The sequence below is a fragment of the Bos grunniens genome, chromosome 7 (genome assembly GCF_055505025.1).
Source record: "Bos grunniens cultivar Pamir isolate PY7600 chromosome 7, Bosgru_T2T1.0, whole genome shotgun sequence".
Classification (NCBI taxonomy): Eukaryota; Metazoa; Chordata; class Mammalia; order Artiodactyla; family Bovidae; genus Bos; species Bos grunniens.
In genome coordinates, this window is record NC_141171.1 from 45,593,980 (window position 1) to 45,608,252 (window position 14,273).

A 14,273-nucleotide genomic window follows, 5' to 3' on the forward strand; every position below is an offset into this window, starting at 1 on the left:
CAAAGGACTTGGAAAGTCACAGGAGGATAACATGTTCGAAGAAATTATTTCAAATTAGGAAAGAGTTTTGCCTCTCACAACTCTAGGGCTGGACACACTGCTGTAGCTCCTTAATTATTTGTGACTCTGCTAGGCAAGGCTATCTTCTGGAAGTGAATGAGATGTGTGTCCCTCAAAGAGGATGTCCATGACCAAGGGACTGTGGGCTGGGCCTGCAGCCACTATATATAACCGTTCAATAATCCCACAAATATTGATACTGAGTGAGCACCTACTACCAGTCACACGTTGGAATGGTAAAAAAAACTATGCTTCTGTCAAAAGGGTGGGTCTACAAGAGTACATTTACCCCCAGAGACCCTTCTCAAGTACCTACTACTGCCAAGTGGCACCACTCCAAGCACTGAAAACAAAGCTGCATCAGGCTTAAGTCTGACCCTGTAGGAACTCAGTTCAGAGCTGGGATGGAAAGAAGGCAGACCCTGGGCAATGTGCCCTGGTCTTACCAACAGCATATTTAGGCAAAGGAGGAGCTCATTTCCCTATTTCCCCGGAGAGGGGAGGCGGTTCGGCAGCTCCAGGCCTCAGGTGGAACACGCTTAGGCTCAGCCCAAGTCTGCAGCCACATTCAACTTCCTGCTCCAGCCTGACCTTGGCTGTCTGTAAACTTAAAGGCTTTTCGATGAATTATCCTGAAAGTTACTCAATGCCTGGCACACAAATGTGTAATAATAATGCTTAAAATAATAGGGGCTACCTTTATTGAACCCTTTCCAGAGCACCACGTGGCACAAAACAGTCTGCAGGGGTTGGGCTAGATTCCACCAAAAAGCCTCAAGGGTAAGTGTCAAGGTTTCCTCCAAGGCCTTCTCCATATCAGGCACCGTTCCGCACACTGGAAGTTAATCAACTCATTCTTCCCAAAAACCCAATGAAGAAGAGGGATGATTGCTCCATTCTACAGATGAAAAAACTGAAGTTTGGTTTCTTCCCCACTGTGTGACCTTGGACAAGTCACTAATGCTGTCGGCCTCAAATCCGAAGGACTAGGAACCAGTTTCCTGAATCCACCACTACATTCGGTGAATGAATGAGCCATCGAATTAGACAGGAGTTTCTCCTAAGGCCAAGGAGACCACTGGGCTCCCCGCGGGACCTCCTTTTCCAACGCCTAACCTTCTACCCAGGTCCCAGCTCCGGCCCTGGTCGCCGCGGCCTAACTCGACCGTCAGCCTCCCGTTCCTCCCGAAAGGCGGTGGCACGCGCGTACAGTGCTGGAGGCCAGTGTCGGGCGTGGACCCGACAGGGCGTGCAGGGCCGGACCGCGGGACCACGATCGAGGCGACAGTATGGCTTGCACAGGTCCGTGAGCCCGGCCCGGCGAACGTAGGTGGCGGGCTGGCCCCTGCCCGACCCGCGCTGGCGGGATCGAGGGCCAGAGGGCGCCTCCGAGGAAGGTCACCTAGACCGGCGGCCGGCCGGGCCTCCACGCGGCAGCCCGTGCCCTTCCGCCCGCAGGTCCCCGCTGGCTCTGGTCCCCAGCCGCAGGCGCCTCGGGATGTCTGGCCTCCCGCTCCCGCGCCCGGGCCGGCTCGCCACCCGCCCGCCCCGCGCGGCCTGCACTGCCCGCTGCTGACCCGCCAGGCCCGCACGGGCCGCTCCCGCTCCCCGCCCCGGCCGGGCCCTAGGCCCCTCGCCCTCGCCCGCTCCGCGCACCGTCTCCTTCCCCAGCTCCCCGGGGGTCGGCCCGCGACCCAGGGCGCAGGCAAAGCCCGGGCCCCTCTCCACTGCGCCTACCTCAGAAGCGTTGGCAGTAGGCTCCGCGGCGGCTACGGCGGAGGCTGCAGCCTGAGGAACGGAGCGAGCGGCGGGGCCGAGGGCGGGGCGGCGCGGACGGCGGCGGCGCAGACCCGCCCCGACCCAGCGCGCCCGGCCCGCGAGCTCCGCCCCCTGGGCCCTCCCGGGACACCGCCCGGGTCCGGCCGGAGTCCGCGTCCAGCTCCCGAGCCGCGTGCCGACCTTTCAGGCACCGCCCCCACCCCAGCCGGGGCCTGCAGCGGATGCTGTGCCCACGGGCGTGAGCGGGAACGCGTGATTGCCTGCGCGCGCCCGGGCACAGGGCGGCGGGACGGCGTGGGACTGACGTGCTCAGGGCTGTGTGCGTGCGCGGGGACACGCTTGTCGCCGCCCGCGCCGGCCGTCCCTGCTGGAAATCTCGCCTGGTTGAAGGATTCGGAGAGGGAGGGAGGGGTCCTCCGGTTAGCTAAGCAGTGGCCGAGGTCCTCTGCACCAACAGAAGACGCGGGGCTCTGGGCCTCCTGCTCGGCCTCAGGGCTGGGAGACAACACCCCCCTCCCCCGGGACTTGATATGGCGGGGGGCGCTGGACCACGGCCTGGCCTGGGTGGAAGAAGTGACCCCCAGGTCCCCCACCTCTCGCCAGCAGAGCCCGCGCGGGCTGTTAAAGCGGGTTCCGAGACCCTGAAGGCAGTTACAGCTCTGGCCAGAGTAATGGGCGCCCGAGGCGGCGCAGATACAGAGTGGCGCCCACGAAGGCAGCTCCTCGGCTCTTGGCTCCCAGCTCCCGACACAATGTTTCAGGCGCCTCCGACCCCGCTTCTTGCCTCTCTAGGCTCGCAGATCCGGATCCCGACAGGGGCTTGGAACCCAGCGCGCCGAGAAAACCCCCGTGCGCCGAGCATGCACTCAAGATGGGCAGACGATTTAAACCGATCGCATTGAGAAATGAAAATCTCGTTTTGCAAGAATGTCCTCTGCTGAGTCCAATGGCGCGCGGACTAGCTGAGGGCTCCTCGCACAGCCCTTGTCCGGACAGGGCCTGCCTCCCCTCCCGGCGTGGTTAAAGAGTGCGCTGTCTCCCTACCAGGCCTGCGAGACCCACCCCTAGCGGACTTCGAGAATTAATGAATTCCTAGCCAGGTGAAAATTCTGCACATCCTTCGCCTTCAGCCAGCAGACGTTCTCCAAGGCTTGAGGTGTCCCGGGCCCCCCTGGAGGCGGCGCCAGTCTATAGAATCAGGACACTCGCCCACAAGCAACTGTGGCACAGATTAAAGGAGTAGGCAACTGGGGCGTGGGGAAAGGCAATCAGGTCAGGCTGCTGCAAAGAGGCGGCAGCTTCAATGCGGCTTCCAAGTGGCAAGTGGTGTTAGTTACATCGTCCTGGGGTGTTGAGAAAGAAGGCAGCTTAGGCAGGGGGCTGGGGGCGGGGGTGGGAGTGTGGAGAAGAACAGAGCGCCCTGGCCCCTTTAGGGGCTAAGGTCTTATTGAAAATATGAGGAGGAGTTCCTGGACCCCTTGAGGTGCTGGAGAATAGAAGACCGATGCCACAACTCTCCCCAGGCCCATGATCTGTTCCATGATTGATTGGGGACTCTGGGCTCCCCAGCCTGGCCGTCCCCACCTCCACAGCCCACTCCTGGAAGAGGGGCTGACAGAGAAAGCCTCTGAGTCACCCACCAGTGCAGTGAGGCAGAGTTGAGGACAAGAAGACTTTAGGGAGGCAGGCAGGACCAGACTCTGAAAAGACAGGGCTTCAGAAACCTCACCTGAGCTAGGAGCAGCTGCCTGCCCAGGGTCAGTAAAGCCCAGGTGTGACATTTGAATCAAATGTCCAAGGTGCTCCTCCCCTCCAGCACCTCCCTGTCAATCCTCCTTCCATGACCTTTGGCCTGGGGAGATTGCCCCATGCTTCTGGGGCTCCTCTAAGTACTGCTGCTGCTACTGCTAAGTCACTTCAGTCGTGTCCAGCTCTGTGCGACCCCATAGACGGCAGCCCACCAGGCTCCCCTGCCCCTGGGATTCTCCAGGCAAGAACACTGGAGTGGGTTGCCATTTCCTTCTCCAATCCATGAAGTGAAAAATGAAAGTGAAGTCGCTCAGTCATGTCCAACTCTTAGTGACCCCATGGACCGCAGCCCACCAGCCTCCTCCATCCATGGGATTTTCCAGGCAAGAGTACTGGAGTGGGGTGCCATTGCCACCTGAGTGCCCTTTGAGTCACATACTACTGGCTGTGTGACCCTGAGCAAGAGGTCTAGTCTCTCAGTTTCAACTTTAGAGGGTCGTTGCTCATGTATGAATGTGAGAGTTAGGGATGACAGAGGATGAGATGGTTGGATGGCATCACCAACTCACTGGACATAAGTTTGAGCAAGCTCCAGGAGTTGGTGATGGACAGGGAAGCCTGGTGTGCTGCAGTCCGTGGGATCTCAAAGAGTCGGACATGACTGAGTGACTGACTGTGAGTATAAAATGGGAGACATAGAAGTAAACACTCAGAAAACTGAAGGAATAAGGCTGGTCACAGAAGCCCTCAGGTCCAAGTGTTGACCCTTTCCCACCGTAGTCCTGACAGAAGAGCTAAGTAAAGGTAGCCTGTCCTACCAGACTCACCACACTGCCAAGAGCCACTCTGCCAGCCCACCTCCACTCCTTCTGCCACAGCTGATTGGGATGGGGATGGGCACCAAGAGTGGCCAATCAGGTCCTCTCTTGCAAACTAGATCAAGTCTAAACATTATCCTTTGGAGGAATGACCCTTCTCTTCCTCCTTTGAGTTGTTGTTCAGTTGCTAAGTCATGTCCAACTCTTGGACCCCATGGACTGTGGCATGCCAGGCTCCTGTGTCCTCCAGTGTCTCCTGGAGTTTGCTCAGATTCATGTCCATTGAATCCATGATGCTATCTAACCATCTCTTCCTCTGTTGCCCCCTTCTCCTCCTGCCTTCAATCATTCTGAACTGAGCGTCAGGGTCTTTTCCAATGAGTTGGTTCTTCACATCAGATGGCCAAAGTATTGAGGCTTCAGATTCAGCATCAGTCCTTCCAAAGAATATTCAGTCTTGATTTCCTTCAGGATTGACTGGTTTGATCTCCTTGAAATCAAAGGGACTCTCAAGGGTCTTCCCCAGCACCACAGTTCAAAAGCATCAATTCATTGGTGCTCTGCCTTCTTTATGATCCAACTCTAACATCCATACATGACTACTGGAAAAACCATAGCTTTGATTGTACAGACTTTGTCAGCAAAGTGATATTTCTGCTTTTTAATAGCCACTGAACAACAGCAACAACAACAGAGTGAGAGAAGGTGATAGAACAATAGAAACAGAGATCGATGAGAAAGAGAAGCCAGAAGATGCTACAGGGCTGGCTTTGAAGATATAAGAAGAGGCCATGAGCCATGTGATGCAGGCAGCCTGGAGAAGCTGGAAAAGGCAAGGAAATGGATTCTTCCCTTAGGACCTCTAGAAGGAACCAGCCCTGCTGATACCTTAACTTTAGGCCAGTGAGACTGATTTTGGACTTCTGACCTCTAGAAATGTAAAATAATAAATCTCAATTATTTTAAGCCTCTAAACCTATGACAGTTTGTTATGATGGCAATAGGAGACTAATGCATGAACCCCTGGAAGACCATATTAAAAATGATTTCTCGGAATGCTGTCTTAGCTCAGGCTGCTATATGTAACAGAAGACCAGGTGGCTTAAACAAGAGCCATTTACTCCTCACAGTTCTGGAGACTGGAAATCTGACATCGAGGTGTTAGCATGCCCAGGTTCTTGCTAAGAGCCTTCTGCCTAGTTATGTCCCTGCAGGGTGTTCCTTGGTATGCGGAAGCAAAGATCCTGTGTCTCCTCTCCTTTTCATCAGGGCATGAATCCCATTGTGGGGGCCCACCCTATTGACCTAATCACCTCTCTAAGGCCACTCCCCCCAAGACCTTTCAAATTGGTGATTAGGGTTTCAACAACTGAATTGGCAGAGGCAGGGGTGGTGGGAGCATGGAGCACAAACATGCCGTCCATAATAAATGGCAAGATTCCAAGTGACTTTCTCTTTTACATTCTCTACTTTCCAACTTTTAAACAATGTGGTAAACATATAAAAATCAAACAACAATAAAAAGAGGCAGGGACTCCTGCTATATAAAGCTAATTGCACTTTGGAGCACAGACCTTCCTACCCTTGTGTGGCCAACCCAGGCCTCTATCCAGGCCCTGCGCTGGTACTTGTCCGGTCCCCTACGAGGGACACCAGTGTGTGTGCCTGTGCACATGGGTGTGGGCTGTGGGGGTGGGAGTGAGGGTTGTGAGTAGGATGGACGTGTCCTGGAATCCTACCAGAGACCTCTGAGCTAAGAGAAGCAAGAGTTTCTCCTCTGCTCGGCGTGTGCTGGCCCCTTAGAGAGATGAAGAATACCAGGGGGAATTCAGCTAGGGCCCTCTTTTATTGCAAGAGCTAGGAAACCCTTTCCCAGACCCCACCAGTGAGTGGACACATCTGCTTTTCCCTAAAGGCAGAAAAGGAGCTGCCTCTTCCCCAGCACTTGCATACTTACATTCACTGAAAGAGGGTCTGGGGTTTGATGAAGAATTTCCTGATGAAGAATTTCCAGTTTCTTTTTTTTTCTTTTGAGAGAAGTCTCTGTGCCAGCAACTTAAACCAAGCGTTGCTCTTTCTTTTTTTAAAAAAAATTATTTATTTACTTTTAGTCGCGCTGGGTCTTCGTTACTGTGCATAGGCTTTCCCTAGTTGTGATGAGCGGGCTTCTCATTGCAGTGGCTTCTCTTGTTGCAGAGCACAGGCTCCAGGGTGCGAGGGCTCGGTAGCATGGGTTTAGTTGCCCCACAGGATGTGGAATCTTCCCGGACCAGGGATGGAACCTGTGTTCCCTGCATTGGCAGGCAGATTCTTATCCACTGTACCACCAGGGAAGTCCCGCAATTTCTACATCACAGACTCTGCTAACAGGCACAACTTGGTTGCTTTTTGGTTTTGTTTTTATTTAAATCGTGAATGAGGTCAAATGTAGTTTAAATGGTTTTGTATCTGACACCAACCTGGTAGGGCTGCCCAGAGGTGCTGGCTTCCAGGCACTGCCTGTCCAGGCCCGCCACGTAGGGAGGAGTGGTTTACACACAGCACATGCACAAGCCATGGGGATACGTGGGGCTGAAATTCTGGCCACGCACAGCTCACGGAGCCTTGGGTCCCGATAAGACTATGTCCACCACAAGGAAAGGCCTGTGTTTTTGCTTCTGGGCAACTTTTCACAATCTGTTCGGATGTGTCAGCTGGCAGCTAAGGCACATGTATCCCTCTGCCAGGCATTGTCTGCTGCTCTTCCCACAGCGGGTGGCTTCTCATTCTCTGGGCCTCAGCTTCCATGCGCCTTCTCAGAGCTGCCTTTCCCCACCCACAGGCTCAGGCAGTTTCCTTTCTCCTCTCCACCCTTCCCTGGAGCTCAGTCCTTTCCCCCTCCATAGCACATTGCACATTTTAAATGACTTAATAGGGGACTTCCCTAGACCTTTGCATGTCCAGTGGCTAAGACTCCGTGCTCCCAATGCAGGGGGCCTGGGTTCAATCCCTGGTTGGGGAATTAGATCATGTGTGCCAGAACTAAGATCCTGTGTGCTGCAACTAAGACCCAGTGCAGCCAAATAAAAAAATAAAAATAAAAATTTGAATTAAGTAAAATGACTTAATAGTTGGTTTGCTCTCTGTTATCTGTCCTCCCCTCTCCCCAACTAGAATGAGTGCCAGTCACATTGCAGGTGTTGAAGGATATGGGGCATAAAGAAAGGGGACTGAATTGGAGTCACTTACCAGCCCTCTTTGCAGGTTGCACACCTTGGGGACTGCTATTTTCTGTCCTAATGGCTGGACATCTAGGAATCAGGCTCCATGTATCGAGAATCCTCTGGAAAGAATGGACTCACAGCCGTGGAGTAGGCTAGGACTGCTTAATTTGTCCATGTAGTTAAGCATTTAATCTGCACCCAAGAAAGGTCTGACCTTTGCCCTAGACTTCTGGAAAGAAATCTCAGCCCTTGTAGTGTCATGCCAGATAGGAGTATCTTTATTTAGGGCAAGGGTTAGGCCACAGGGTTTATCCTGTGGCCACACAGGATAAACTAACAATGTGATTCAGGGTGGGGACTGGCCATGCAGGATAAGCTAGCAGTGTGATTTAGGGTGAGGGCTTTGACTCTCACGATATCAGCTGGACGTTCAGAGGGACTGGAGGCTGCTCTCAGCTGAGTGGGCAGTCGATTACAGAGCCCCAGTGAATCTTGGAACACCAAGGCTTGAGAGAACTTCCCCGGTTGGCAGTATTCCATGTGTTACTGTCACACATCACTGCTGGAGGAGTTAAGGGTGTCCGGGAGTCCACCGGCAGAGGACAGCTGGATACTCTGTGTTTGCAGCCCTCCTGGACTCTGCCCCATGCATGTGTCTCATCTTTTGGCTAATCTTAATCTGTATTCTTTCTGTGTAACCAACCAGGAAGTTTAACGGCCCTCGGTGAGTTCTGCAAGTTCTTCTAGTGAATTATCAAATGTAAAGACTGTCTTAGAGCCCCAAACTTGCAACTCGTATCAACAGTGGGAATCATTCTGTGGACTGTACTCCATCTAATGTTGCACTGTCATGAACCCCCCACCACACCCCCCACACACACAGTGTTTGGAACCCCCCACCACATACACACACACACACACACACACACAGTGCCCTGAACTCTCCACCACATACACACACACGTGCACACACACATACACGCACAGTGCTCTGGACCCCACTACCACCACACACACACACACACACAGTACCCTGAAATCCCCACCACATACACACACACAGTGCCCTGAACTCTCCACCACATACACACACATGTGCACACACACACATGCACAGTGCTCTGGACCCCACTACCACAACACACACACACACACAGAGTACCCTGAAATCCCCACCACATACACACACACAGTGCCCTGAACTCTCCACCACATACACACACATGTGCACACACACACATGCACAGTGCTCTGGACCCCACTACCACAACACACACACACACACAGTACCCTGAAATCCCCACCACATACACACACACAGTGCCCTGAACTCTCCACCACACACACACACACACATGCACACACAGACACACACACACAGTGCCCTGAACTCTCCACCACATACACACACATGTGCACACACACACACACGCACAGTGCTCTGGACCCCACTACCACCACACACACACACACACACAGTACCCTGAAATCCCCACCACATACACACACACAGTGCCCTGAACTCTCCACCACATACACACACATGTGCACACACACACATGCACAGTGCTCTGGACCCCACTACCACAACACACACACACACACAGAGTACCCTGAAATCCCCACCACATACACACACACTGCCCTGAACCCCGCCACCCCAACACCCACACACACAGTGTTCTGAACCCCCCACCACATACACACACACGTGCACACACACACACATACACAGTGCTCTGAACCCTCCCCCACACACACAGTGCTCTGAGCCCCACCACCACATACATACACACAGGCACACACACAGTACCCTAAACCCCCCATCACATACACACACACACAGAGTGCCCTGAACCCCACCACTACATACACACATACACACACACACATACACACACGCACAGAGTGCCCTGAACCCCACCACTACATACACACACACATACACACACACAGTGCCCTGAACCCCACCACATATACACACACACCCCTGAAGCCCCCACCATGTACATACAAAAAGTGCCCTGAACCCCCAACGTGCACGCACGCACACACACACACACGGCCCTGAACCCCCCACCATGTACACACACACAAGATGCCCTGAACCCCCCCATGTGCATGCGCACACACACGCCTGCACGTGCACGCACGCACACACATACACACACACACACAGAGCCCGAGGACCGGCCTATCCTGGTTTCTCCTGGCTGACTGTGGTCTGCTGTCAGACCAGGTGTCTGCCCTGCTTGGGACCACACCGTCTGCTGGTTCTTATTCCCCAAGGCTTCCTCCAGGAGCTGGAGAGTAGCTGCTTCCTCTACTCCTCTTTCCCAGCCGCCGGAAAGAACTTTCTTTCCCGTGTAGGCAGTGACAGGTAGACAAGTCAGCAGCCAAGTTGGCTAGAAGCCCAAGTGGCCCTGCCGTTGTCCCCTCCCGAGTCTCTCATGTCTCCTCCTCTGTGACTACTCTAGTCTGCTGGAGAGGAGACTGTGGAGGATGGACTGACCAGCAAGGGTTTTCTCTGGAAATGCCTGAGCTTTCCTAAAACTTGTTAGGACCCTCCTTCTTCCACTGCCCACCAGCTCCCCCAGCGACCCAGAAAAGGACTGCAGAGCCACAAAGTTCCGGCCTCAGCTAGCACAGCCCAAGACGGCAGCTTCCAACGCCTCTCAAAGTTTTGAAGTTTCAGGTTCAAATCTAAACTTAGCATCCTTGCCACGCTGGTATTTTAACACCAGCTCCTCTATGAGTCTTACATAAGAAGATAAGGCCCTTTATTCCCTCTCTCACTGCTCCCCAGTTCCTCCTCACTTCTGGGAAAATCCTTGCTTCCCCGTAACTGTACTAACCCTCCACCCCCACCCAAGGAGCTCACCCCTCCTTTCCCTAAGCCCCAAACGCAAAATTCATTATTCCACCCACAGTAAATCTGAAGAAGAAGAGAACCAAGTTTGGCTTCCTCCCTGCATGGTGTAATTTCAGCATCATCCTACCCAACCACAGAGGACTGGATGACATGACCTCCTCATGACCCTGAGCCTCAGGCTCACTCAGCAGAAGGTAAGGAAACACACTTTGTTTTCCAGGGGTTATGGAATGGATAGCTTATTCACAAAGCCTTTCAGGGAAAATAAATAAATCAACTTACCAACGTCTTAGAAGACACACAGGTGGCCTAAAGGAAAAACCAGCCCAAGAAAATCCAAACTTAGTCCACAGAAATGGAAAAGTGATGCTTCTGAAAATGTAGTGCATGTGAGAGTCACCTGGAGGGCTGGCGGGATGTGCAGTGGCTGGGCCTCCCCCTTAAGCTTCTTCGTTAACATTTCTGGGGTGGGGAAAGCAGCTGCATTTTTCACAAGCACCCTGAGTGATCCTGGAACAGCAGCCGCAGAGAATGGCTGTGACCTTACGTAACTTCACAGGAAGAAATTCAGGGTGTGGCTGCTCTGGACACCAGTTCCCTGAGGTATTAAATAAAATCAATTCAGAACATTTTTTAATACCCCTCTTCATCAAGATCTATGTGCTGTAAAGAGGGATGACTGTCTAGGAAGATGCTTTACTTTTTGCCCTCGTCCTGTCCCTCTCACTCATTCATTCAGCCAGTATTCACTGCAAGTTGCTCTATTCCAGACACTGGCCCAAAATCTGGGGATCTGGGCTTCCCTGGTGGCTCAGTGGTAAAGAATCTGCCTGCCAATGCAGGAGATACAGGTTCAACCCCTGGTCCAGGAAGATACCACACGCCACGGAGCAACTAAGCCCACGCGCCACAACTACTGAAGCCTGTGCTCTAGAGCTTGTGCTCCACCATAAGAGAAGTCACCACAATGAGAAATCCATGCACCGCGACCAGGGCAGTGCCCACTCGCTGCAACTAGAGAAAAGCCCACACAGCAGCTAAGACCCAGCACAGTTTATAGCCTCAGCTCAGTTCAGTTAGTCGCTCAATTGTGTCCGACTCTTTGCAACCCCATGAACCACAGCACGCCAGGCCTCCCTGTCCATCAGCAACTCCTGGAGTTCACTCAAACTCACGTCCATTGAGTCGGTGGTGCCATCCAGCCATCTCATCCTCTGTCGTCCCCTTCTCCTCCTGCCCCCAATCCCTCCCAGCATCAGAGTCTTTTCCAATGAGTCAACTCTTCACATGAGGTGGCCAAAGTACTGGAGTTTCAGCTTCAGCATCATTCCTTCCAAAGAACACCCAGGACTGATCTCCTTTAGAATGGACTGGTTGGATCTCCTTGCAGTCCAAGGGACTCTCAAGAGTCTCCTCCAACACCACAGTTCAAAAGCATCAATTCTTCGGCGCTCAGCTTTCTTCACAGTCCAACTCTCACATCCATACATGACCACTGAAAAAACCATAGCCGTGACTAGATGGACCTTTATTGGCAAAGTAATGTCTCTGCTTTTGAATATGCTATCTAGGTGGGTCATAACTTTCCTTCCAAGGAGTAAGCATCTTTTAATTTCATGGCTGCAGTCACCATCTGCAGTGATTTTGGAGCCCAAAAAAATAAAGTCTGACACTGTTTCCACTGTTTCCCAATCTATTTCCCATGAAGTGATGGGACTAGATGCCATGATCTTAAGTTTTCTGAATATTGAGCTTTAAGCCAACTTTTTCACCCTCCTCTTTCACTTTCATCAAGAGGCTTTTTAGTTCCTCTTCACTTTCTGCCATAAAGGGTGGTCCCCTGCAAATAAGAAGTGCAACTACCCTGCTGGAGAGAGAAGCCCAGCTGCCTTCCCACCCCTACTGTCATCCCCAGTAACCATCTCCAGCTCTGCCAAGCTCCCAGCTAAATGCAATCACAAGGATGACCCCAGGCAACACAATATGGAACAGAGGGACCTCCTAGCTGAGCCACTTCTAGGAGGCAGTGTGGCTCCTAGCCACACTCGGATGAGGGTGGCTCAGACAATGGTGAGAACAGCAGTGAAGGTGGGGAGAGTGGAGAAGGTAGATGAGCCTGTAGGGCTCAGTGATGGAGGTGATCCTTCTGGTTGTGTATCAAGGGGCTGATGCTGTCTGTACTGAGCTGGGAGCTCTGAGGAGGGTCAGGTATAGAAAAGACAGCAAATTTGGGTTTGACTATTAGAGGCATCAACCAGCATGGGGGGAGCAGAGTCTGAGAAGAGCAGAGAGCAGTCAATAAAGTTGACCTGATTTTTTTTTAACAATTACATCATTAAATATTTAACCAAAATAATAGGAAAATGTCCCATTCCCGCTAATTTCCCTGGTTGCCACACACCCTGGCTGGCCTCATTTGGGGCTTCCCTGGCTCAGCCTTGGGCTTCCCTGGTGGCTCAGAGGGTAAAGCATCTGCCCAGGTTTGATCCCTGGGTTGGGAAGATCCCCTGGAGAAGGAAATGGCAACCCACTCCAGTATTCTTGCCTGGAGAATCCCATGGACAGAGGAGTCTGATAGGCTACTGTCCATGGGGTTGCAAAGAGTCGGACACGACTGAGCGACTTCACTTCACTTTGGCCCAGCCTTAGGGAGAGGCCCTGAACTAGCCCCGCTGTAGCCCACCTGTAGGCAAGTTGCTTCCCTGTGTCCCAGGGCTGGTTGAGCCAAGGGTGCACTCCCAGCCATCCACCAACAGGTGGCAGCACATGTCGTGCTGGTCACCAAGAGGCCTCTGAACAACAAATTCTCTAAGAAGCTTTTCCTGTGAGACAGGCATCACTCTCCCGCATTTACACTGGCAGCTCATCTTCAGACAAAGATTTCAGGCCTCTAGGGTGCTGGGCTGGTTTTCTCATCCAGCTCCAAGGGCAATCTCCAGGGAGTATCTGGCAACATCCGGAGAGATGTTAAATTGTCACCACGGGGGAGCATGTGCTTTAGGTGGATACTGAAGAGAGGCCAAGGCCGCTGCCAAGCATCTTGCGCAGGACAGCCCCCGCAGCGGGAGTTTTCTATCCCAAAGGAGCAACAGTGCCGAAGCTCAGAAAACCAGTTTAATCAGATTCTCAGGAGTGGGTGCCCCAGGAGGTCTCGGACATCCACAGACCAGGGGCCACTGGACTAGGCTGACTCCCAGCCTCCCCTCCCCCAGAAGCCATGAGAGGCCTCTGTTGCTTCCCTCACCTGCAGTCTCCCCTCTCCTCACAGACTTCACCTCTTTCACACCTCACTCAACAGTTCCTGATCCTCAAGCATGTCCTAGGCACTGTGTTGGCCCCAGAGAGACCGCAGGGGACGAAAGCTCCCTGCCTTTTTCACAGAGCTCAGAGGCTGCAGGGAGAGATAGCATATTTTCAAATGTAACGAGTGCTATGTGGACACAAACAAGACACTGAGATACCAAAAACTAGAGGGGCTTCAACCAGCTTTAACCAAGAAGACTGGAAAGGCCTCTGAACGGTGACAGTTGAAGTCTGAAGAAGGAACCACCCTCTTTTATTGAAAGTAATACTAACACGCATTTCTTTGCATTACTCACCATCTGTCCCCACCCTCTTACCGTAACTGCAGCTATGTTCCTGTTTATATAATAAATACATCTCCAGACCTTGACCCTGAACTGCTGTAGCATTTCAGCCATCCCTCAAGTATGTACATATCGTGCCACCAGTTTTTTCTTCCTGTTGCCGTGTAGTTTGGTGTTGGTTATTTGTAACAGCATTCAATGTTTC

The 14,273-nt window shown here is 52.8% G+C and overlaps 1 protein-coding gene across 10 annotated transcripts in view; it reads right to left on the reverse strand.

Annotated features, from left to right (window-relative positions):
* Positions 1-14,273, reverse strand: part of VDAC1 (voltage dependent anion channel 1) — a 79,858-nt gene that overhangs the window by 23,793 nt on the left and 41,792 nt on the right. For 4 of the 10 annotated variants that reach the window (XM_086411586.1, XM_086411585.1, XM_086411588.1 and 1 more), the window contains exon 1: positions 1,798-1,869. The exons of 1 other annotated variant lie outside the window; for it this stretch is intronic. The gene's annotated coding sequence lies outside the window, so the exon portion shown is untranslated. Of the gene's footprint in view, positions 1-757; positions 959-1,797; positions 1,870-7,634; positions 7,779-14,273 lie in introns of those variants that run through there. 5 more of the 10 variants (XM_086411597.1, XM_086411590.1, XM_086411589.1 and 2 more) reach the window with 3 other exon arrangements.